At 39.5% G+C, this 26,994-nt stretch overlaps 1 protein-coding gene across 3 annotated transcripts in view; it reads left to right on the top strand.

Annotated features, from left to right (window-relative positions):
• SMYD3 (SET and MYND domain containing 3) overlaps nucleotides 1–26,994 on the top strand; it is a 308,385-nt gene that overhangs the window by 135,814 nt on the left and 145,577 nt on the right. The window contains exon 2 of one of the 3 annotated variants that reach the window (XM_064158683.1): nucleotides 22,726–22,856. The exons of the other annotated variants lie outside the window; for them this stretch is intronic. The gene's annotated coding sequence lies outside the window, so the exon portion shown is untranslated. The remainder of the gene's footprint in view (nucleotides 1–22,725; nucleotides 22,857–26,994) is intronic. 3 annotated transcript variants of the gene reach the window in all.

Genomic DNA, 26,994 nt, shown 5'->3' with positions numbered 1-26,994 from the left:
CTCACCCAAGACCACAGAACAGAGTAGAAAATCCAGTAATTTCTTCTTATTGTCTTGTAAAAGATGTAAGGCTAGCACACCGTGTCCAGTGGGGCTTAACTAGACACAACTGCATGCATTAGTGTCTGCATGTTTTATTGTTGCAAATGAAAATGAAGTCTAAAAATTAAAATCCCTCACAGTTTTTAAGCATTAACAAAGCTCCCTCCTGGTTCTAAATAAAGCAAAAATCAAAAGGGGCTTGAAACCAGAATGCCCTGCTGCTTTTAGAGAATTCCTACCCAAGTATCTGTGAGCATAGAATCGCAGAATCAACCAGGTTGGAAGAGACCTCCAAGATCATCCAGGCCAACCTAGCACCCAGCCCTAGCCAGTCAACTAGACCATGGCACTAAGTGCCTCATCCAGGCTTTTCTTGAGCACCTCCCTGGGCAGCCCATTCCAATGGCAAATCACTTTCTCTGCGAAGAACTTCCTCCTAAAATCCAGCCTATACTTGGAGTTTCATTATAAAAATTATTTGATTTGAAAGTTTCAATTTGAGGTATAGGTACAGATGCCTTAAATCCCAGGAGATAAAGACAGAGCAAACTTTACAATATTGAAACTTCTGCTTGTAAAATTATGACATTGTTGCTTGTGAATATGCTAAAAGCCTCCTGTAGTGTCTCGTAAATGTGCTAAGCACCTCATATAGTTGGCTCTCCCCCACCATTATAAATGAGAACAAAGAAAACCGATTTCTTATGTCGTATCTCTTTTCCCAAGAGTAAATCTACTCTTTTGTTTGACATTAGCAGCTCCATTCTTTGACTGACATTTCAGAGTTTGCCATAATTGTGAGTTGTGCTCGCAGTCACTGTGCTTTAGAACCATCAGGGAATGGTTCTCTGTGCTGGTATTTCAAAGAAAGGGCATTACAGTGCTAACATTTAATAAAACCTGAAAAGCTCCTCTTGCCCCTCCCCTCCCTTCCTTCCCCCCCTTCTTTCTTGTCTTGGTGTCTTTCAAATTCTGCAACAGCACCGTTGTAGTTGTAATTGTCTTAGCACTCCCGTTATAAAACTAAGGCCTGGCAAAATGTCTGCCAAATGCAACAGTATTCTCCTTGCTTCCTAATATTCATTCTGGGAGCAAAACAGTATAGGTAGACAAAGAGGAAATTACATCCTGGAAATCCTAGTTAACAACAGTGAAACGGGAGCTGACATATAACTGCTGTATTGTTGAGAAGATGCCAGAGCTTTCCATGGCCAGCTGAAGAATCAGTCATAGGCAAAAGTAAGATGTTTTCATGGTGCAAAGTCCAATCAGTGCTTCAAGGGGCTGCCTGCAGCATGATATGCTTTCCTGCAGGGACTGCTGTGTGGTGCTTTGAACTCACTGTCTGCAACCTTTCTGTGCCCAGATCTGCTCTGTCTTGAGGTCCAGCCAAGAAAGCCCTAAGAAGCATTTAGGCACAGTTCAGGGATCAGGGAAAAGAAGAAAATATTACGTTTTCATTGTGCAAGCCTGATTTTCCCTTTGATTACAGAGGGCAGCTGTACTTCATATGGTTAAAATACTAATTCAGAAATCAATTACAATGTAGTAAATCTGGAATATCCCTATTGAGTAATGTACTGTGGTCAATAGGCTTTATCTGAAATGATGTCAGCTTAATGAAGAAGGACATTGAATGGTTGTAGCTCTGTGTTTTGCATTCAAACATCTTCCTTTTCCCTGTGGAAAATGAAGCCAGTAGTGTGGCTTTTGAGAACTGGTATCTCTTTGGTTCACTGTATTGTTGAAATTTATTTTTTTTTCACCAGAATTTATTGTTTTCTTTTATTGTTTGGCAAACATAAGGCTCCAGGTGTCTGAGCAGACCACACTACTGGGGTCCTACTGCCCTTTACACTCTGCTAAAATGGGATCATATACCTTTTATTATGTTCTTAATGGTATAGCATACTTCACATTCCTATCTAAATATTTCTGCTATTTATTATTTTATGTGCTGGTTTTCTGCATTCAGCACAAGCCAATATTATTTCCTTTGTGCAGTTAGAGGTGAAGAATGATTTACTTACCAGAAGGGGGAAAAAAAAGGCATAAATAACTTCTGAGTGTGTCCTACTGTTCTCATATTTATTACACAGCCAAGAGAGTGCTGCCTAGTTTGAAAGCAATCCTTTGCAGAAAACAGATTACAAAAAGTACAGCACATGCCTAGAGAGTTTCCAAAAACACAGTTTTGTTTGTGGTACATGGAAGAAAGAATTATGAAAAATGTGGCAAAACATCATGCAGAACTAGTTCTACACAACAGAGCTGCTAAAACCATGCACTAACAAAGATCTGAATGTTAAAGGTCTGTTTAAAAGCTGAATAGAATTCTAAGTAGACTGAAAATATTCAGAAATACAGTTTAAGGGCTTAATAAACTTAAGCCGTCATTTTGTGGCTTTCAGGGTTATCACTGATGTTTCCTGAAAAATTTGCAGTTGCTTGACAGTATAAAATACATGAATTATAAGATAAAAATTGGAAAGACTTCACAGTGTCTCAGTCCCTCCCTCTTTTTGGTGCCCTAGAGGAGTAAATTTGCCACTAACTGTTTACAATATATGTTATGTTTCAGTGAATCTGCATATTTCTGTTGAGATATTTTTCCTGATTGTTAGTTTTAGTAGAGGATTTTTTCTGGGGGAGGATGAACCTAATTTGCTAATCTGTGCAGTTGTCTAGTATAAAGCTCTTTCCTCTCAAATGTTGTGTTTTCATTCAAGTCTTCTGAATCCATCCAAATGGCTTTTATCTCTCTTTCTTCTATGTCCATATTAATGTCAATCCCTCCTGCAATACCTCACATTACCACTCCAAAGTGTGTAAACATGCTATTACTCTAATAGTTTTTCCTAGTGTCTTGGCACAGGTCTGTTCAAATAATAGTGCTGGGGAGGTCTGTTCAAATAATAGTGCTGGGGAAAAGCAATTTAAAATGATTTTCCAGCCCTACCCAGTGAGCAATGTCAGTCAGCCTGTCACTTCTTTCTTCCAGTTTCCAAATGTAAATGTTCAGCAACATAGTTTTTTGTAAGCTTCAGAAAGTTTATAAATTCAGTGACCCTGCAATACTATGTATACCTGAGGCAATAAGGAGCCAGGAGAGATTCTTTTTAACTATTACTTTCTCCAATTCATCCTCCTCTCTTTCCTTCCTCTCAAAGGTCATGCCAGTTTTTATACCCTTCTTCAGTCCTGTAAGGACAAAGTGTCTTCTGCTTTTGAAAATTCTCTGTCATCTCTGGGGCAAAAATATGCTTTCCTATTGCCTTTGCCTGCTTGAGGTCACTTCTACCCAAATAATCTGGGACCAAAAGTGAGAATTCCTTGCCACTTTGGCCTTGGGAGGCTTATCTGTGCTTGCTGAGCTTGATCTCATGCCTTTGGGAGACATCTTCTTCAAAGCAGTCTTGCTTTTTATAAACTACCTTTTCTTTTTGCCAGGCACCAAGCCATGGGGATATCCCTTGTCCAGGGAACCTGGGTAGCACATGTTGAGATTTGAGGGGAGATGACAAGTATGAAGTGTTAAGTCCCTTGGCCACTGCAGTATCTGAAGATACTTCCTGCTATCCTTGAAGAGAAATATAACTACTAATTATTTAGTTCTTAAAATGTGTTACATGTAGTACTTGCATATAAGAACAACTCATTGAAATATTTTCATGTAATTGTATTCTATGGTATGCATTTCCCAAACAAAAAAAAGTAGTGAGCAAGTAAAAATTGAACAGCTCCATTTTTCTCCCTTCTCCACAAATTTTCTGTGTAAAGGCTTTTAACAAATGTTCATAAACAGTACCTCTTAGTTAATTCAGAATAATTAAAACCTTTTTTTTTCTGCCTTAGCTGTTGAATATCAATTCTGACATGCTGATATGATGGTAGAAAATGTGATATAAAGATTTTAATTGACAGCCTGTATTGAATCTCTATGCCTGATAGCAAGCAGAAATAACCCATCCTGGTCATGTTCCTGCTGCTTTGTCATGTCCCTCAGTGGTCCCAAGGAAGCAATCATAGCTCTATCTGCCAAGTTTTTTTATATGCATTTCAGTGTCTGAGCTGGCAGGGTACTGAAGTATGATTCTGTTTTTTACCCTCCTCCTCTACCCTAATGTAGAATTCTTTGCTTCATATGTCTGTATTCACAGAGGAAAAAAAGTAGTAAATATTTTCACTTGCATTGTCTTTGTGTGATTTACTAATTTGTGGTACTATGCCCAAGCTGTCAACCTTCTAAAAGTTGTTACATGCACCACTTCAGGTCTCATTCTGACATTTGGGGCTTTTGGCTTAACATTTCTCCACAGTTTCCCCATAGTTTCTCCAAAATGAATAATTTCCTTACCCTCCATTCATGTGCTTTTGCTACTTTCTTGTGCAGTTTCTGTACTGATGAAAACAGATGCCTATTTCTAGTAACTGAAATATTCTTAAGTCTGCATGCCATTGCAGGATTCACGTGATCCAGCCTTCCCCTTGCCATTTGGGCCAGGCTGCTGTCATTCCCTGCCCTGGCCAGCATCAGGCAGAGGTTGGAGCTGGGGTGGCCACAGGTGCACAGTACGAGCACTGGGCAGAATCCACACAACAAACAAATATGCCAGAGCTTTCTGGAGACGTGAGGTCACATTTAATAATCCTAGTTCATCAGTCTTCTCATTCATAAAATGGGAATATTAAACATCCTCCTGTGGTCAGTGGTGAAAACTTCTATAGGACTTGTTCATATAATATAAGAAGAAAATGAATGATGACTTAATTAAGAAGTAGTTGTTCTGCTGCGTACTTTTCATGTTGTAATCCAAGCTAGTACAATCAGGCTGTTAGAATGAGAAACTGTGTCTTGCTTGAAGCCACCTTCTATTTCTTTAGTTCTGTAAGTATCTTATCAATTATAGCCAAAGCCATCTTTAAATTTCTGTGCCATGTGACAAATGAACGTCCTGCTGCCAGTCTCCAGACCTCTGAAGTCATATGATATCTCAGTAATCCAATTCTGCTTTACAAAGCAGTATGCATTTGGCTATTAGGGTAAAATTTTGGAATCTATTCCCCCTCATAGCTTTACAGGAACAGATTGCACTGCTGTACAATCAGGCATATAGACTGGGATTGTATGAGTTTTACTGAGCTAATGACCTAAAAAAACACAGCAAATTTTCAGATGGTGATTTCAGTTATATCTTTATTAAAATCAATTATTCTATTAGTCTTTCCCCATTATATCAGTAGCAAAATAACTTTTAGTGATAAATAATAATGTGGGATAATAATCTCTTTGGCAAAATAGATAAAGAAAGGATCCAGAGGTAGAAAATGAAAATTTGATGATAACATTAGGAATAAAACAACAGGTAGGTGAAAGAACTGTCAGATGTATATGTGTATAATGTAAATAGAAATGTGATAGAAGTTCATAAGGAACTCATAATGCAGAACAAGGAAATGTGACCTATATGATGCAGACACATCTTACATTTCAAGGAACTATTTCAAAGAAGTATTCATTGAAGTCAAAAGAAAATGTTAACAAAATAGTCTTTAAATGTCACAGCCGCTGTTTAACAGAACACGCAATTTTCTGGTGATGTGAATGACTTCTGGGGGAGTGGAGTTTGTTTAAATTCAGTTAAGCTAAGTATGTATGTATGTATTTACAAATCTGTATTATAGAACATATGCCTGTGTGCTCCTCACGCATCAAGCTTTGTGTAAACACACTATGAGATCACTGAGGTCTGATGGGAGAACTGTGAACAAATACTGTCGATGCACTTAAATATAAGGAATGGGAGGTGTCTTTGTAGCACGTAGAAAATTCTGAGTTAAGGAATAAATTCTGTCCTTTTGACATCAAGTGTTGGACCTTTGTATCATGGATCTGATTCTGGCTTGCAAGGCAGGAGAGTTCAGTGTCTGTGAAGCAGACATCATGGGCTTAGATGGGCTGGACTCTTGCCAGGCTTCCATGCATTGCCTGATTGTTTCTTGTGAAATGCACTAAAGTTTTCTCTTTTTTAAATTAGGAGAAATATTTTGTTTGCAAAACACGTAGCTGTATATTCACTTACACTTCCCAAGTATATGAATGCATGGGGTGAGATGGATGACAGTAATTTTCTCAGCTTAAGTTGCCACTTGTCACAAGGAAGCAAATAGGATCCATATGATGTACATGTTATTGCAGAGTATGTTCTTTGTGTAGTACGTGGCTGCAGTTAAAGCCTATCAAATCTTCTTTGTGACTCTTTATATCTCAAGACAGTATTTGCATCAGATTTAGGGCATGCAATTCACTAGTGGCTGCATTCAAAACAGCACACTCCTGACAGGAGATCAGATACTGGCTGCTGCCATGCTAAGACAGAAATTCAGATGGAGAACATCTGTGTAGGCAAAGAAACAGTTCTATGACAAACTGAATTCCTAGTTCTAAAGGATATGGAATGGATAAAAGAATGGATTTTTCTTTAATAGTTCTCACTTGGTAAGAATAACTGGAATTTGCAGTTTGTTAATCTCATTAGGACAGACAAAATGCTTTGTTTTTAGTGTGTATGTGCCAAAGTTTGAATGATAAAGCCATTCAATGTGCAGTGGGCATACTCTGGTGTGTGCTACATCACCCCCAGCATGAGGATATGAGTTTGCTTTAGCTAATTTCTCAGAACCTGTGCCCAGGGTGGTGAAAATAATTAGGTGGAATTACTGTTTATTACAATATGCTGATTCACTTGAAAGGAGATTACTAAAACAATGGTATTTTTAATAATGAAAATTGTCTACTGCATTTCAGGTCTACCATGGCCAAAAGCTATCCTGGTATGTTACACAGACAGCAATGACATACATTTTTTTGGAGTATTTAGTAACCTGAATTTCTGCTACAGAATTATCTTGATGAAGATAATCTATAGCGAATTTGTCTTTGTAATTTAAATTGGCAGATTATGTAGTGTGCTGTTTTTTATGTATTTGTTGTGGAGGCAGGGAATGAACATTGCCCAGTCAGGAAATATAAAAAATAGAATTATGTTATTTTCCTGGAACCCTACCTCCAAAACTATATACAAAATTAGTTTGGTTTATTAGCAGACTCAGTTTGATCAGGAATGTCTTACAAAAGGCTATTATAGATAAATCTGGCTATTTAGGAAGTCAGGAAATGGAAAAGGCTAAGCTATAAACACAGCTTTACCCCACCATTGATCAGGCAGAGCAGAAGGTGATGGGAAAAGCTTACTCACAGGAGCAGCCTTCTGACGTTGCAGCCAATATCCAGTAATAGAGATCTGTGCCACAGTAGTCTGAGACAAGTCACAGAGCTGCCAAACTCAGAAATGTCTCGAGCACTTCTACCTGAGTGAATGGTCGTGGGATGATGCTGCCCTCACAACGGCAGGGGAGAGCCTAAACTGCTAGGGTCCCCAGATTATGTGCCACCTGCTGCCATTCCTTGAGCAATAAATGAAAGAAGGGGTTTATAACAGATGTTTTATAAGGCATTTTCATAACATGCTGGTCTGTGTTTCCTTTTACTCTCTCTATTAAATTGAATTTTTTAAGTTGTTTTCTTTACAGGCAGGTGACAAATGAATCAGTAACTAAAGGTACAGATGCAGAGAGTTTGACAGCCCATGAAGACAACAATCCAGGGTACCAATCTGTAATTCTGATTTATACATTCTGAAATAATGAAAGTTCCTAGTAACAGCTGCATAGTCTTGGAAGTTTATTGTTTAAAAATAACCTTCCCTGGTGTTGCAAATGAGCATTATCAATTGCTGCTCAAACTTGGTGAAATACAAGGACTGGAAAGTGAATTTTGTTTTCACTTTGAGATCTCTCTTCATTATCTCTCAGCACTACAGCACTCTGCCCTCTGTTTCCTGTGGTTTCTGAATGATTCCTGGCCCTTCAATAGTTCTGTAATCCCTGCTTCTTCTCTGATAATGTTTTGGTGAAGACCTACTCAGATTGTTTGTGGAATTAAGTGGTTATTAAATCCACGATACTCTAGTGTTGAATTTCCTTCTTCGCTCCTGCTGGATGTTTCTGTGCACATAGAATTGTGCAGCTGGTGCTGAAGAGTCTCTTCACTGTGAAGAGTTTCTGTGGTTTGGCTTAGTGCTGGTAAGGCATGTGCTGCCTGATGTGCCCAAGTCCCTCCCTCAGTGACACAGTGGTGCCAGGGGTCCCTTTAAGTTCACTGCTGGAAATGCTCTCTGGGATGCAGAAGTTGGATTTTCAACACCCCACCTGTTGCCACATAGGCTGATCAATCAGTATTCCTATAAGAATTTCTGCATCTCCTTACTGTGTATTTACACAGTAAAAGTTAATTTGAAGTTCTACAGAGTATAAAATTAGTTGGAATTGTTCCCTTGAAAGTGCATTGCTTCACAATTTTTTAACTTGTTCAGGGTCCTATGCATTTTTTACTGTTCTAAAGAAGTTACTGTTTAAAAATCACCTGTCTAGAATTAGCCAACAGCTCAAGGACCTCCTATAAATTCTCTTAATGTAATCAAGAGGATGTGATTAGACAGATTTCCTAGCTGCAGTCTGGTAGTGCAAAGACAGCTGACCCCGAACCAGATGATAGTCTGAAATCCAGAGATAGAGAAGGAACTGGTTTTGAATCTGAGTACCTTAAACTCTTTCCCCCCCCAGATTTCACAGTCCAGTTTTTTTTTTTTCTTCTTCTGTCTCTCTTTCTTCCCCTTCCCTTTCTTTCTGTGACAATCTGTTGCTTCTTCAGAAAAGATTTTGCCATGATGGCTGTGGCTTGATGCCAGCTGGTCACAACCTGACTCGCTGTGAGACAAGGCTGGGGATTGTTCCAAATAGCTGGTAGATACAAATATCTGAAAAACAGAGAGAGGCAACCTTGTTGCCAGCTGTCTCAGTCTGACAGAATGCCATCTTGGGTTACATGTACAGAAGAGAATTAATTTCAAAAGTGGTGGATTCTTGGTTTTGTTTTGTTTTCTTGTATGTTAAAGCCAGCTGAGTCGAAGAGTCAGAGTTTTGACAGCTTATATAGGATTTAAGAGGGATACACACCTTGCCTCATGTTTCACTCTTCAACAGTTTCAGTATCGTTGTAGTGATCTTTACAAAACCAGGGCTATTTTTCTTATTTATGTTTTGAGAACAAAATAATTTACATGTAGATGCTCCATAATTTAGAAGATGTTCAGATACTTACAAAGAGAACTTACTCATGGAAGAGAGTTTAAGGTAAATATGCATTAAGTATAAGCAAATGCTAATAAATGGGAAATTGCGTTTACCCCTGTGTGATGGTGTATATTAAGACAAATAAATGGGAAGTTCAGTTGCTTTTGAAAGTTGATTGTTTTACAACTGAAAGCAAAGTTTCTTTATTATTGAACTTTGTTTAAAAAAACAGCTCAAATATTTTAAACAGTCTACCCAGAGTGGGAGATGCTGTCTCATCATCCAATTATCTACTTCCTGGTACACTGAAATGTAATCAGGAGGACATCTCCTATTGCCTCAGGGGAATGTGTCTAGCCCATTACCTAAGCTGTTTGTATTGACAGAAAATAATTTTACTGCTACTTTTGTCTCTTTTTTATTATACCTACAAGGATTATTTGCAGTAAAGTACAGGAAAGCCCCTACATTTACAAGAGGAGCCAAGTGATATAACCATATAATATAGTACAGGAATTGCAGGAGATTCTCTGTGGGTATAAAGATTTTAAAGAAATATTGATTGAAATGCACATGAGAAAAGCTTTGGTTGCTGTAGGATTGCACCTAATGAAGAGTCAGTGCCAGTACTACAACTAGACTGTTTTAGGATGTTTCAAACACTAAATTCCAAGGACCCCAGAGTTTTTTTACTACCTTCACTCTGAGCTTACACTTGGATTAAGGTCTGTCTCTTGGCCAGCACAAACAGTCCTGAAGTCTGAAGTGCAGGACCAAAGCGGAATTAGGAATGTTTAACTTCAGCCGTTCTCCAGTGGCTGTGCAGCTCCCTCTCAAAGGACTATATGGGACATTTATCTCTGCAGTAATCAGTATAGGAAATGACAACACAAGGCTGTACCATCTGACTCAAGGCAGTCAGGTGAAGCAATTTTCTGTTAAAAAAACCCTGCTCTTTCACCCTAAAATATTACAGTTCTGCTTGTCCAGAAACTCAATATTATTGCTTGAACTAGCAGAAATATAATTATCTGAGGTGCAGGTGTTTGAGGGACTGCGAAGGCAATGCAAACTTCCATCAGTATGGTATAAAAGCTTCTAGGTAGAGCTGCCTGGTGACTTTGTGGCAATATGGGCAGCAGTGATCTTTATTGTACCACAGATGAAGAATTTGTCCTGGGCTGCTCCTGCTGTGGGACACAGATGAAGCTGAAAACTAATGCTGGAGAGAAGAGCCCTACTAAGCTGAATGAGTGTCCAAGAGGAGGGTGGTCTTTGCTGGACCGACTCGCATGTGCTGTCCCCCCCGTGAGGAAACGTGGGAAACTGCAGTCAGTAAAATACCACAAGCCAGAAGAGAGAGAAGTGAACAGGGAGAATAAAAACATTAACAAGTATTGTCTCTTACCTCTGTCTTCCTTTCTCTTGGGAGGAAAAAAACCAAAAGAGTTCTCCCCAGCCCTTTGTTATTCCACCTATGTGATTTCTCTTCCTCTGCAGAGGTCAGAGAAGCTGTCACAGTGGAGCTAGGTACTAATTGAGAGTTATGAGTAATCCTACTTGCTCTTCAGAAGATTTAACTTCCCAGGTTAGTTTGAGGTCTTTAATTTAAATGCAATCCTGTAAGATAATGCTGCAAAGAAGGGTGCAATTTTTAGAGGAGTACTGAGCTGCAGAGAGTCACCTCCTGCAGTGACACTAACAAACACAAAGACTTAAGAAGCAGGTGCCCTCCCTGGCACTGGGACATACAGCTTGCTGTCCAGTGTGTCTCTTGCTCCAGAGAGAGCAGCACCAAAGCTGCACACTGGTGGCTGTTTCCATGCCCTCAGTGCATTGCCCTTCTTGCATTCTTCAGCTAGTACTATACGAGCAAAAGTCATGTCTCCCAGACTTCTTTGCTGTTGCCAAACAGGTGATGTGTGGTGAAGTGGCATATCTTTTCTGGCAAAATGCAGCCTATTAAGAATGAAAAGCAAGATCTGGCTCTTCAGCCAAAGCCTTCCTTGTCAGTCCTGTGAAGTTCACCAGTAGCAGACTCCACATGTATGGAGTCCACTGTTTGACGTCTGAATTTGTATTCATTTATTGACCTCAGGATTCACTCTGAATCTAGAGAAGGCCATTTTGTGGCATTGTAAGAAAGACAAATCGGTTGAGTAAATCTAAAGTTCCCTGCTAATCATCTTGCAGGAAGGTGGCATAAAACTCGTGTATTTCCCCTTGCTGCTAAAAGCTGGGAACAATTCCTTCTCAGGAGCAGAGCTTCTATCTTCCCAGCACATTCCACTCAGCTCAGTTTTGGTTTGGTTTTTTTGTGGGTTTGTGTTGGCAACAACTTCAGTTTTCTAATATGCAGTCATTGTTAAAGATTGATTTTAACATAGAAACCTTAAAGTGGGGAAACTCTTTCTCTTGAACTGTTTTGGAGACTTCTTTTAAATTGGAATTTTTAAGCACTTTTCCTGAAGTGTGTTTGATGTTTTATCAGAGGGAACAAGAGAAATCAAACCTTTGCTTGTTTCAATTACAAACTAGATGCAGCTTTTAGCTCTGGGCTTGAGTTTGATGCTGTTAGAAAAGGGAAGTCTAGGTAATAGAGATTGTGTCAGGAGGAATTGATGCTGCTTGTGGGTTATGTTAGCAGATGGCACTTACATTTAAGAAGAGACCATTTGTTTGCAGCCTGCAAAAAAAGGCTGTCCTGCTAAGATGCAACAGAAGAGGTCAGTAACTGCTCCTCATTATATTATAAATGCATAAGTTTTCTCAGTGAAAGACAGAAATTCTGTGAGGCACTTAAGGAAAACAGACAACCCGCAGTCTAATTTTGCCAGTTACACCTGAGAGAACTGACTGGAAGTGGAAATTTCCATACCCAGAAGAGCTGAACATTTTGAAAAGATCTGTAATTCCAGTTTGAGACAAAGACTGGCAAAATTAGCATTCTGTAAGACCCTGGTTTAGGGACACTGCTTTAGTATTGTCCAAAGAAATGAGAACACTCTTGGGTTTTTTATTTAAATGTTTACCAAACCTGACCTGATTAAATTAAAATTTTCAACACCAAACAGCTCTCTCAAGAAATGCCTTTGCATTTCTGGGGACTGAGGACATGTCCCTTTGAGGGAAGGCCTTCATTTTCTGCCAGTTTAATTCAACTCTTTTTTGTGCTAATTTTACTAACTGTCCAACCTGGAGTGCTGCACCGTTGGCTGCCCTTCTTCAGCAGCTGTTTCTACAGTGCATGGATCTTGTCAATGAAAACACAGAATACATTTCCACTTTTAGCACATTGATGAGGTGTTTCTAGCTTACTGCAATAACTTTCAAGCATGCATAGATCTCTGAAGAGTCTTGTGTGTCTCTGGTGTTTTTGGAACTTGATATCAGGAATGTGCTACTCTACTTTCTGTTTAATGGTTTTAACTCTTTCCTTGGAAAAAAATGCTGCTGCCTTATTCATACACTTTGCCAAGCTTCATTTTCTTGTTGCTGATCTTGTCTTTCACAGAGTTGAGTGTTTTTACCTGCCTGGTTTGTATTTTATATTCTTTTTCAGTATGGTTGTGAGGCATAATCCTTCAGGAATTATTGCAGTGCAAGGCTAGGAATAGAGCAGCTCTGCAAGTGGTCTTGATTAATGGGAAAGGGATGTATCTGCAACGGCATCTAGGTGGAGGGAGCAGTGCAAATGACATATGTTTTTCCAGGTGGCACATTTTATTATTTGTAAGTTAGGGAGGTGTGACAAACAGCACAAATCTAAAGGAATACACCACCCTGTTTTAACAATTGCAAAAATAATAGCAGTCAGCTGAATGGAAGCAGCTAGAGCAAGGCAGAATGGACACATCCTACTTTTCTGTGGAGCAGAGAACTTCTCTGGAACAAAGCTGGACATTACCTCCAGATATCTGAGAGATGCACTGTTACAGTGTGTCAAGCTGGCCACTGAATAAGTGACAGACTGTCTTTATTAACCTCTCTCCTTTCCCAAAGCAAAGAGAAAGGGAATAAAGAAAAGAGACTTGTAGTTTGAAAACTAAAGCTGTAACTACTTTAATGAAAATAATGATAATAAAATTATCTGTCTGTGAAAACATGCCATTAATGTCAGAAAGTGCAGTTACTTAGAAGAGACTGAGCTGAAACTTAAAATTGCCAATCAGAACCAGTTCTGATCTGACTGAAACTAGGACAGAGAGCTAGTGTGGAGGAGAAACAACTCACCACTGCTATTCAGAAATGCTAAAAGATGAGCTAATTTTGTGGATGTTTCTTGCAGGGAAAGCCAGAAAAAAGTGTTGGGAAATGATCTAGTGCTATTATGTAGCATATAGGTAGTAGCATTCCTAATGTAAATCTGGTTCTGTGTCACCAAGTTTAACTCTCCTGACCTTTACTTTTCTGTGAACTTCTCAAACGCCATATAAAATGATGAGACTCTGATGGGGAGGCAGTTCCAGAACTTTGCTGCTAGGTGTATATATATAATTACATATATATGTATATATAAAAATAATTATATATAAAATTATATATGTATATTTAAAATTATTTTTAATATATATAAAATAGTTTAAATAATTGTACGTCTTTTAGCTTGAACCTTTTAATTTGCCTGGCAAATGACCTGACAGTAATACTCACCCTTCTAGCTTGGTTTTGCAAGAGGGTAAAAGGTGAGGTTGTTTTGCCTGTTTCTGTTGTGGTTGGAAGGTTCTCTCTGGAACATGGCTGGCATTGTACATAGTATTTCAAAGGAGGAGCCTTTATAGGGAACTTGACCGTGGGAGTTAACATGCCTTTGCTCTGCTGAGGCTACATCACCTGATGGGTTTACTTTTTTCCTGGCTGATGATTTGCAGACATCCTGTATTCTACAAATGTACTTCCCCAGCTGACAACCTCATAGTTTATAGGAGAAGGTCTTGTTATTAGTTCCAAAGCTTTGACCTTGCACATCACTATTAAATTCCATCCCATTTCTTTTACTCCTCGAAGATAATCCTGTTCTTGCTGTGTGAGCCCTGGGTCCTCCTTCTGTTGACAAGAACTCTAGGTCTCAGGAAATTTATTTGTTTGCTTTTATATTTTTGTGCCAATGTCATTAATACTAGTATTAAGTGAGATTGATCCCAGCACCAGTCTTCAAGGGCTTTCGTTATTAAACTGCCTGAAGTTTAACAATTTTGCTCCTGCTGCAGGCCATATGCTCCTTTAACAGGCTACAGCTGAGAAGCAGAGGGGAAATCTGCCCCAGGCCATGCATTCCCTCTTTCAGTGGATGCTTTTGGGGCACTGGGGATTTCCCTGAGCACCACCAAGCTCACTGAGGAGAGGGTGGTGGAGCAGAACTGACAAACACACATGGTGAACACTGCCTCTGAAGCTAGACTGCTGCTTGGAGAGGCAGTGAGACATAGTTGGACTTTTGGGATGGCAGACAGATATATGAAAGTGCATCAGCAGAAGTTTGTAGCATTTGCTTTGATCCAGGAAAAGAGCAGGTATTGCTCAGCTGAGAGCCCATCTGGAAGAAAGGACCTGCCCATCTGGAGGAAAGGAAGATGGGGGTGAGACTTATTTTCAGTGCTTTGTGCTTTCATTCTTTCATCCAGCAGAACTAAGGATATACATTTCTTCTGATTGTGACATTCACTGCTCTGGCTGGTGTTCAAACAAAAGTGACTTTCTGGGGTGTTGGAGTACTCACTTTAGGCAATAGATCTTGGCACTTCCTCTAAAATCTTGTGTTGATTAAAGGTCTGCTACAGTTATGAAAGAATAAAAGACAACTCAAAGAAATGTTAGAAAGCTGAGAGAGAACCTTTCCTTCTCCAGGCAGTACAGTGTAAGGCATTGTGCCAAATTTGGCTAATGTAGCAATACAAACTTATGTCACCTCACAGCTTAGTGAATTGATCTGGCTAGTTTGGAAGAAATAAATTGCTCAGAATCACAATGTCTACTGATGATATCAAATTTATGAACTTAGTTTCACTGGTTAGTAATGAGGTACAGCGACAACATGCTAAAGACCACTTTTCATGGGTAATAATTGTTATGAATCAAGTTTGGGTTTTTTTTGTTGCAACACTCATGAACATGTCAAAGTTGAGAGACCATGCTGATAGCAGCACATGCCTGTGCTGATACTTAGCATTTTGCATGTTCATGGCCTTGTACAGACATTAATGATCCAATGTAAACACTCATTTTCATAATGTAGCTTAATATAATAAGGCATTGTGGACCTCGCCTTGCCTCTATATGTTCAAGGGATTGTAATTTATACCCTTTTGCATGTGCAATGAGGGCTGTAGCTGTCATCTACCCTCTCTTATTCATCTTTTTCCTGTGCAGTTCCAACCAAATTGGTGAGCAGATTTTATTTTCACACAGGCCTCCAAAGACCCTGGGACATAATTTGTCTGGCTCTCTTCCAGCTTCCTAGGTGGTGCCAGTTTGCTCTGGCAAATCTCTTGCAAAATTGCAAATCTCTTTCTTTGGAAGGTCAACTGCCCCACATCTGGAAATACCACTCACTTTGTACTGCCAGGAATAGAAGCCCACCTACATTTCAAAGGTGTATATCTGCTACCTTGTTTTTACATGCTCATCAGCTGCCTGCTTCGTGCTTAGTTTACTTTAAAATCTTAGTTATCCTTTCTCTTGATGTTAGAAGTACAAACATCTGTTTTGGCAGCATGGTTTCAAATAGCTGTATTTGGGATATTCAGAGTTGTGCAATCTCAGTTCTTGTAAGGGCTGGAGGGAAGTGACATTAGCAGACTTTAATAAAGTCAAGTAAAGTATTGAAGGCTCATGTCAGTTTAGGATTACCACAGAAAGCATATGGGGACCAGCTCTCCCAGTTGTTGGAAGTGTACTAGGAGAGGGCTGAGAAATCAGATACTAGCAGATATTTTGTTTCTTACTGGACACAAAGTAATCTTTATTGAGGGTGTCTCTGTAGGATGTCCACTTGCACACAAGAAATGGCCTTTGTAGCCAAACTGACCATATCCTGTGAAACTGGAGGATGTATTGACTTTGTAACAAGCCAGGCTCCTTTGCCTTCAGGAATGGTTAACTTCTTATCTTGAGAAGTTAAGGTGAAAGGTGTGTATGTGTGTGTTAGCTTTATTATTTTGTTGGTGTACTACAGAATTCCATGCTGGCTAAACGTGATCAATTGTGCAGAAATAATTCAAGCCTCTATCATCAGTTTGTGGAAAGAAGACATGCATCTGTGTCATGGAAGGCCATAATAGGTCAACATAGGCCTGAATATGTCCTGCCTTGCCCAGACCTGTTTTCTGCTCCCCCTCCTTCTGCTGATGGGGGAAGTAACTGTGGGAAAGGAAGACAAAAGGTGCCTCCGTGTCTGTCCACACTTGTTCACAGGGTACCCACATATGTTTATACACTTATCATAGAATCATAGAATCAACCAGGTTGGAAGAGACCTCCAAGATCATCTGGGAGGGCTGTTGTGTTTCTGTATTACCTTTTACCTTGTCTATTTCTGTATATAACTGTATATACTGTAAATATCTGCTTGTATATTGTAAGTATAAGCTTCATTCAATTTCCAGAGCTGGCTGAGTCTAGTCTGGGTGATTTCCAAAGAGTGGGGGTCAGAGAACACCCAGACCATCACACTGAATCAAAGTGAATTCCAGCTGACAGCTAGTTCTAGTATTTGTGATTCTGAACTCATGATTTGAAATTCTCAGTTGTTGCAGCATTTAATATTTAATTTTTTAAGTGTTTTGTATTTTATAACCATAAATGGAATAGAGCAATGTGAGGGCATTGATGAAACAGAAAGATACTTCAGTGTTAAATGTGTCAGATGTAACAATAAAAGGGCGTAGGCAGAATACAGGAATACCAATAAACAAATAGATGAGAGACAATGAGTGACATGGAGTTCAAATCAAGAAAAAACATGGAAATACTCAAGGATGTTTAAGAGGATTGGTTTTTTAACAAGAAAGCATTAAGGAGGTTATCAATAGAATAGTTTCTCTTCGAGTATTTGAAAACCAAAAGCACAGAGTAGAAAATAACAATACTGATGATAGATGGAATAAACAATCATTTGGAGAGGCTTATGCTGCTGAAAAAGAAAGAGAAACTGCCTGCTTGAAAAGGGGATGTCTGGCAGACTATCAATGGATATTTGCATCAAGATCAGCCACTGATGGTGACAGCAGTGTTTCTAAGGTTTTAGATTAAAGATACATCTTTGCACCATAGAGTCCATAGGGTATTTACACTGAATTAACAGAACTGCAGACAGGGTTATGTGAGCCCCTGTTTTGGTTTGGATCAGGTTTTGCCTAGAAAGCCCAGCATTACTGTACTTGGTGTCACTGAAAATATTGGCACATCTGCTGCATTTCAGGTGTCACTTTTTAGCACATGCAGTGACTTTCAACCCCACCAACCACTGATTTCTGAAATTATTTATTAGGATGAATGGCTTTATCCAAAGGTTAGATAAAACCGTACGCATTGGCCAGCTTCCAGAACAAAACTTTCATCAGTTTCTTGCAGTGTAATTTTGTATATGATTGTGGCTATTATTGTAACTGTTCATAAATAGGTTTTGTGCTGGTAACAGTGACGAGCGTTTGGTGGTTGGAGAAAGAAGTGGTTTTGACAATGAGATCTCGAGTCATCACATTGCTATAGTGGGAAAAGCAGAAAGCAAGGTGATCAACCGTGCTGCAGCTTTCATGTACCTGCTTTCATCTTGACACTGATGACTTTCAGCATGAAGGAAGACACCTTTTTTGTCGGAAAGAGATGCTGTGGCTGTTTGAGTTGATTTTCTAGCTCAGACTTAGGGAAGAGGTGAACATTCCAGGGATAGGCCATAGAATGGCAACAATGGATAAGTTAATCTAATTTCATTGGAGCATCAAGAGCTTTATGTCTAGAAGCACAGCTTGTTCTTTCCCCTTGCTGGCTTCTGCTGCTTGAGCTGTACCTGCCTGCTATCTTCCCCACTGCTGTTTTGGCTGCTGCTGCTATTGCTGCTTTGCCACTGCTTGACCCCTTCCCCATCTTCCTTAGGGTTATTATATTTTTTTGTCTAGTAGTTTATTTCTCTTTATACTGTTATACTTACACTATTAGAAACACAGTTTGATCTTTCCCTGACTTTCAAAACAAATCTGTGTTGTGGAGAGTTTATTCTCCCAGGGGAGGGATCCACCCTAACCCGGGACAGATGAAGATTTCTAAGGCAAATTTACTGAGTTTCTATCTTTGGAAAGAATTGTTGCAATGCACATGAGAACTTACCCAGATTAAGTCAGACCTACAACAGAAATCACGCTATTACTTAGAGATCTGTTGGCAGGAGGAGTCTGGATCCCCTCCTTTGTGAGTTCATTAGAACTTTGCAGCAGCGTGGGTTGATCGTGTCTGTTCAGAATATAGAGAAACACTCATGTTTCTTGCAGGTGACAACTGAATTATAGCCTGTTGGCCAAAAGCACATCCTTGCATCTTGTAGTCTCATTCAGCTATGTCAGGTGTGTATGTGATGAACTACACAATTGATGAATAGATGGCTTATAGAAATGAAAACAAGAAGATGACCTACAGTCTTTGTGTTGTTTTCCCTTCTTTCTAAACCCAGGAAAAATACAACTTTTACTTATTTCCTGAGGTTGGCAAAGGCTTTTTAACAGCTCACTATAAATCACTGAGAGTATTATATTTCTGCTTCCTGGAGGGAAACATGCATGGTAGGATTCAAGACAATCACTTAAGTGGTCCTCAGAGACATGGCATCGGATTGCACTGTTGGTGTGTTTTTATTGTCATTGTGTAAATGGGATTTTGGATGAAGAAATTCTTGAGGACAAATCTTGGCTGTGTTTGCATGGCCAGCTTGAAGCTCAATTTTTCCATTGGGCAAGAGGGAACAACAGGACCTGAGTTAAGAACAGATGGGTCTGGGGAGGTTTTGAAGCCAAATCAGGTCTACCTGATTGCTTGTGTGGTGTAGGAGCAGATGCAGAACCACCAGTCAGCTTTTTGTTGGAAAAGATGTGTAGACTTGAAGAGTCTCTGTTCTTCAGGTGGGGCAGCTTGGGCAGAATTATATACAATTAATTTGTAAGTAATGACCCTGTGCAAACACCAGCTCTGTGTCTCCTGGGAAAATAAAATTGTTCCCAGACTTTGTGTTGATTGGAGCTTTTCCTAGCAGCTTTTTCTTCTTTGCAACTGATTTGTGAGTTCAAATTTTTCAAGTTTCTTGAAGATTCAGCAAGGCTTATCACTCCCTGTGACAGGGTTCTCTCTGTCTGCACTGCACAAATCTCTTCTGTCACTTGCTGGCACCTTTTGAGGGTGTCCCCAGGGGTACACTCATGCATCGTGGGCACCAGCACTGTGTTATACCCCTGAAGACATGACCACTCAAGGTCTTGGGAAGCTGTTAGTTCATGGTTGGTTTTGGGGGCAGAGTTTGTCGTGGAGTAGCAAGGCTGATCTCCTCAGGATACATTTCTGTTTTGCATGGTGAAATGTTTTTCTGAGTGCTAATTACCATTTGTAGCTATTTTTATGTCTACTGAGGGACTTTGCTTGAGGGGAGCAAAAATAAAATATGGTAATAATTTTTAAAGAGTACAAAAGCCACAATTTTAGCTTGTAGTAGTTTCCAAAGAGCACAAAGGCTGCATTTCATAGCAAAGTATTTGGCTTGCTTTACATAAAAGTGCCCTCAAGTTCCACATTTATTTTTAATATATTACTCCTACAACTTCACTTCCTTCACAGTGATTTTTCCTTGCTGAATAACTTCCACTTACCTTTCCTTGTCCCAAACAGAGCTGTCATTCTTAAAGATTAAATAGGTGTCATCCTCTCCCCAGCTTTGGCTGCTCTTCCTTCAAGTTCTTGTCATTGTGATCAATTATGGTGCACTTGTACCCACATATTTTAAAATCTGTGCTGATTTTGTTTCTTCTGGATAGTATTCAGTCTATCACAGTGGTCAAAATTGTTTCTGGCATCCTTAGAGGTAATTATAGTGTGTCCTAATGATGTGAGGAGTGTATTGCATTAATCTCCTTATATCACCAGGGGAATTCTAGACATGAAAAATAACTGTAGGGTTTACAGTCAGAAATCTAAAGATTACTATACTTCTGTACCTTTTAGCATGATTGATTAACAAACAGGGCTTAAAAGAAGAATATACTTAGGAGCTTTTTCTTATTGCAACTGCATGTAAGAAGTGTTTCAAATTTTGAGCTGAGATAAAATGCATTTAACAGGAATTCTGACATGGTCAATCCCAAACCTATCAGGGAGAATGTCTTGCCATCTAAGGCTCCACTCTTTCTTCTGTCATTATCCCAATGACTTTCATTTATTTGTGTTTATCCCCCAAATAGAAATTGTCTTTTTCACAAGTTTTATTCGATTTTTTTATTCTAAATCTTCAAAGCAAAATACATCATTGCCATGGTGGATTGTAACAGAGGATATTTACAAGGGCATATATCAACAGGACAAGAAGCAATGGTTTTAAACTAGATTTAAGTTGGAGGAAGTTCTTTACAGTGGGGGTAGTGAAATGCTGTTAACAAATTGCCCTGAGAGGTGGTAGAGGCTCCATCCCCAGACACATTCAGGGTCAAACTTGATGGGGCTCTGTGCAATCTGATGAGGTTAAAGATGCCCCTGCTCAATGCTGGGGAGTTGGACAAGATGACCTTCCAAACTGATGCATTCTATGATTCTATATTTGTCACCTTTGATAGAAACCAAGGTAGCAACAGATGCTACATGTGTAATTTTAAGAAGGAAACAAGTTTTGAAAGAAAACTGATGCCAAGACAGGGCAATGTGAGATCCAGTAATGGGAGCACTCTTACTCAGCTCTCAATGAGTGTGTGCGGTGTCTCAGTGGAGTTTCTCCTGTGAAGTTGGTCTGGAAGAGGAGTGTGCTGGAGATTGCACCTTATGAGGAGCCTGTATCCCATGTTACAGAGGCTCATCTTAAGCAGGAAAGAAACAATTCTGAGAGTCAGAGCAAACAGACTTTTATCTCAGCACTCTCACCATCACCTTGGGGACAGCAGAGTTACAGTCATAAGACATTTTTACTGAGACTGAGCTTTGCACAGCCCATCACAGCATTCAACCTGGTATTTATAATTAGAGTTTCCTTTCTGCTAAATCCTTGGCTCAACCCATTCTTCTATCTAACTCCAGTATTTAGATACAGGAATGACTCCCCACCAAGCCACCTGCATTGTATGCACTGTCCTATGCAGTTGACTCTCCTGTTAAATAACTCTCTGTTTGGTTTGTTTTGCAGGTAAGTAGCACTTAGCACCTGTCAGTCACCAATTTAAGGTAAGTCTATTTTTTTACTTGGCAAAACCAAATTTAAACTCACATTTTGCTCTTTAAAGAGAATACATGAACTAAGAAGTTACTTGTACAACAAAATCTGTTTCAGATGCTGTCTGTGCTCAGATTCTTTGCAGATGTTATGAGTTTAAAATGTTTTTCTCTTCAAAGTATTAGTCATTTGTTTCAGGATGAAGTAAATATCAATACTTAAGGCAATATTGCAAGGAAGTTGAGCAAACAAAGTTTACTTTAAGCACAATAAACATCTGAGGCTTCTTTTATATTCTCAACTTTTTTTTCAGCTATGGTAATTTTCAAAGTTGTTTATAACTAAATGGAAATCTCACACACAAATGTGGCCTGTAAACATTAGTGCCCCTTTAACTTTTTTAGCTACAGGATATTTCTCAGACACTTCTTATTCTGTCTTTGGCTTGATGAAAATACTATTAATGCTTAGTTCTTTTTTTATCTAGTCTAATTAATAGATCTCGGTGTGCTTCTTAAAAGCTGCCAGTGTTGTCACACTTATTCAGCTGGGAAAGAGTAGGGTGAAGAGACCCTACTTGCACAGAATGGTGAAAATATGTTACAGGTCACTGTTAGAGCTCTGACAAGGCTCATCATCCTCAGTTGGTGCATGAATATTCTAAACTAAATCTCATTTTTCTAGCATGCATCACTCACCTCATTAGTTTAAAGTGTTATTACAGCACTTAGCTGCTGTCTAAGCAAACTTTAAAATCTGCCTGCTATTTTTTAGCATTTTTTACTCCCTAGCCCCTGAAAAGGCAGTTATACTGTTAATATACTGTGAAAGATGTTACAGCTTTGCACTACAGCGTTTGAAATGTTGTGAGTGTACATGGCACATTTTTTCTTGTGTTAAAAGTTGATAGGCTCTCAGCATTGGCACAGATGCTGTTTGAGCTCAGAAAGTCATTGTGCTTCCTTTGTAGAACTGTGGTTTAACTTTGTGGAAGACTTTGTAGACTTCATACAATTATTAACTTGCCTTTTTGTCTTTTTCCCCTCCTTATTTCATTTTGGTTTGTTGTAATATTTTCTCCTTTCTTCTTATCATAGGACCTGGGTTTTTTTGTCCTGGAGCATTTTTACTTTGAATTCATATTGTTCTCTTCAATGATACACACGACACAGTCGCACTTAATCACAGAGGCTTTTCCTTTCATCTTTACTGTACCTCAACAACACCTGTAAGTTTATGATCTAATCTATGTTTATTTTAGAGTCTAGTCATTCAAATGTGTTTGTTATACCCGTGCCTTAATTAGCTGATTTCCTTTGATTATGTTTTCTCTGTTTCCTATGATGTCTTCTCCAGAGGTTTACTTCTTCTGCCATCTTTTGTAAAATACTTTGCCAGAGGATTATTGTTCTACATGAATTGTAATTTTCTTCCCAAGGACTTTTCTAATGTATGCTTGTGCAGGCACATGCAGTAGTGAGGATGATGTGCAGACACATTTGAACACAGGCTGACAAGGACTTAAGATGTGCCTGCTAGAACTGTCTAGACCCAAATCTGGACATGGAGTTACATCTTCTATGCAGAGGTTAACCCTGAATTCCTTCTGCCATTTGAGATGCCATTATAACTCGCATCCCTGTTCCATGTTATGTGCTAAGTTGGTTACATCACTGTGTTTCCATAATTTAGTCTTCTGAGGGCAGGTTACAGGTCCAATAAGAGCAATGAATGGATGCTTTTTTATTTGTTCGGTCTGGTCAGGCATGGAGAAATGGCTCTGGGATTTACAGCATTTCCTGACAGAGATTCTGCTCATGGTTCAGCTGCAGGGAAGGATTTCATGAGGTGTTTTCCTAGCTCAAATGCCTCCTGTTAGGCCTGGGATTAAGAAATCTAGGTGGACCTGCTGACCATGCTCTGGCTGTCCCAGTTTAAAGCACTGGCAGCACTTTGTGGCTGAAAGGTTGCCTCTGAACAGCAGAAGTAAGAAAACTAACTGTGGTGCAAACTGACTTGGACATGTACTTTTGGGGTAGGGTGGTGTTAATATGTTGTACTTAACTTTCAATGCATTTTCCTAAGTTTGAACATATTTTCTAGTGTATTTTCCAACTTCCAACAGAAACAGAGTATATCATATATGCAGGACATACTGCTGAAGCATGTCTTAGGGTGTTATAGTCCCAGAAACTTGTAGCATGTATTCTGCATATTGATTCTAGGGCTGTAGAAATATGGAGACTTAAGAAAGGCTCATGTAAAATGCCCTTTCAGGAACACTTTGGAAGTAGCAGCAAGGGAGGCTTATTTAAGTGTAATAATGAGGGGGTATAAAGGGTGAAAGAATAATCATTCTTCAAAGAAACTAATGAAGATTTGTCCTCTCTAAAATTGTTTATTACCTCCTCTTCTGGTGAGCCTGTGAATTAAAGATAGCCTTAACAAAAAGATCACCCTCCATTAATCTGTGGTTTGAGATTGGCACCGTATCTGGTTTGGGATGTGTCTTCCCTAGACAGGCTTCCTGACTGTGATAATGTGGAAAAGAAAAGTTTGTCCTTGTGTCCACTGGAAGCAAGAAGCAGCCATGATCACCTGGCCTTTCACCATAACATTTCATGCACTGTTTATCTTTGCTGGCTTTCCTTTGGTGCTGTGGTTTCTTTATTCAGAAGCAATATAAATTCTGGTCAGAATTTTCCCAACCACTATCAGGATTATGGCAAGATGGACAAAACAGTGAACATAATGGAAATACTGGTTCTGTTTCCTTTGTTGCAGTAGTTGTGTAGCACCTCTCTTTTATAGGCAGTCAAGATTAGATCTTCTGTTGGCTTTAGATGGCAGAGACTTACTCTCATATAGCACCAAAAACTGTAGGTAGGTTGTGTCAATAATAATTACAATGAATCTAATGCATCCCATTTCTTGTCTTATCTGGATAAAGCAGATAGATTATGTGTTTATTAAAATAATAATAAAATACTAGTCTATCTCTGTGTGACATGCAGCTGTCACATTCACTATTGTATGACTTTCATTACTGTAGTTTCATCAGTGAAGATTACAAATGGTGTCTGGGTTAGAGGTTTGCCATTTTGTGCTGAACAGAACACTGTGCCTCCTTAACAGTTGTTAACCTGGTAGATTCATACCTTGTAGTTCTTCTCAAAACTTTTTGCTAGCTGCCTTTTTGCAACATGTAAAATGAACATTCAGGTGATATTTTGGAAGTGTGCAAGGTGTCCTATCCCTTTCAATAGGCTTTCTAAAAGCTTGGGAAAAGGGATGAGAGCAAAAAGGATATTTTATATAGCAAGAGGACAAGGCACTAATGCCAAAATTGAGAGTTTGTTTGACTGTCTTTCCAACTCACTAGTACCAGTGAGTTGGCATATGATGGTGGTGCACTGCATAGGAACCTCTGCCACCCTGGTGGTGTGCACTGGACTGCTTCTGGATCTGAGGGTGACTGCACATCATTCTTATCATAATAAATCACTTCCAGCACACCTAATTTCCTCAGGTACTGGATGTCTCTCTTCATGGTAGTCCACTTGTCTAGGTTACAAGTAAAAATCTCCTTGAAGGAGTACATTTCCCTCGTTGCTGACAGAAACCATCTCCAGAGGGACTGAGAGCATGTGTCTGTTTTCCAATAGCCTTGTCAGTGCCTCCTTCCCTAGAAAGGGATCCCAGCTGTTTGGCTTCCCTACCTTCTGATTCCAGAATACTGGCCCTATTATCTCAGCATTAGAGCAGTCAGGTAACAATGTGCTGGCCTGGATGGTGGCTGAAATCTTTTAACATGCCTTGGAGCTTACTCAAGCTACCAGGTGATTACCTCTGTCTCTCCCTCCTGTTCTTGTTAGGGCCCCAGTTCAACAGCATCTGTTGTGAGGTGAACTGATTTTCTTGTGCATTTCTTTTTCTGCATAGTGACTGATAATGGCACAGATCTCCCTAGAGTCTCAGGTCAGTGTGCAGTATGCAAAGTATCCATAAAGCAGACTGGACTCTGCATGGAGGTACTCATCCAGCCTCTGGAATATGCCACCACTCTGGTGGTACAGCACCACATCTGGGACAGGAAGGAGGAAGACTGCAGATGGACTTCTCCTCCTGTTTCTTCCAGAGGTGACCAATATCATACAATTGCTACCCAAAGTTATGTACAGTCATGCAAAATTTGTCTGTAATCTAACTCTCTAGTTCAGAGAGTTTATATGAGCTATGATGAGCTCCAATTTATGTTGAATGGCAATATTGTCAATTAAGTCATCCCTCATAATTTTGTAGCTATTAGTAAGTTCATGTTGTGTTCTTTGATAGTGCTTGTTATATCATTTATTTTAAATGATTCATGTCGGTTCAGTAAATACTGGGTCTGATTTGAAAAGTGCTTTTACAGATACTTTGCTACATTTGTATTCAAGAGACACATGCTCCATCAGATCTAATCACATGTATACATCCTATGCATGTGCAGTTGCTCTCAGAGACAGATGTTTCCACCCACTTATGGACTACTCTAAGATGAAATTGAGACTTCTCTATCAGAGAAAACCATTGTCACCGTCGAATTCTTTGGTCTTGTAGCTCTTCTGCAGCTCCCCAGGGTGTTAAACTTGATTTCAAAGTGTGCAAATGGCTTCCAGAGAGGAGGAGAAATGATAAAATATCTCCAGAGAGCCTTTCTATCTTAGCTTCAGAAACATGATGCGAGGGTTTCCTCTGTCAGAACGCTGGGAAGGAGATAGCGTGAGCATTGCTTGCCAGAGAAGCCCTAGGCTCGAGTTCTCCATGCTCATCGAGGACTTCAGTCTTGGCCTGTGTTCATGGCGTGGCGCTGGGTTGTACACTCGTTAGCAGATCCACTTTCACACCTTTAGACTGGTTGTCTTCTAAACTTCACAGGCAGGTCAGACAGTTTAGGGCGGGTGTGTGGAAGATGAAGGAAGAATGGAGAGAAGAAGGCTTTGTAGGATTTCCTGAGAGACCTGGCAGTCTTTTTGCTCTCTGGGTGTCCCATTTAATCTGTTCTGAGCTGCATTCTCCCACGTGTCCAGCAGATGGTAATGACGTGTTAAAAATGCTGCTTGAGCTCTGTTTTGATCGGAGGGAATACTGGGACCACGGTCGAAGTTGCTCTGCTAGGTTCCCAAGGGTTTCATACCCGTGATTCATTTTTACTTAATGGTGAGTAAACAAACAAACAAAACCCCAACAACTATTATTGTTTGAATTTCTCGTAGATTAATGAAGATGCAGTGATAGGGAGGTGTCTGCATTGCTCACTCATAATATTTTAGCTCAATTTTTAATTGCTTTTACAAATGACACTTACTCTGTACTATCTGTGG

This window comes from Pogoniulus pusillus, chromosome 18 (assembly GCF_015220805.1).
Source record: "Pogoniulus pusillus isolate bPogPus1 chromosome 18, bPogPus1.pri, whole genome shotgun sequence".
Classification (NCBI taxonomy): domain Eukaryota; kingdom Metazoa; phylum Chordata; class Aves; order Piciformes; family Lybiidae; genus Pogoniulus; species Pogoniulus pusillus.
This window is presented reverse-complemented; position numbering and strand designations above follow the sequence as displayed.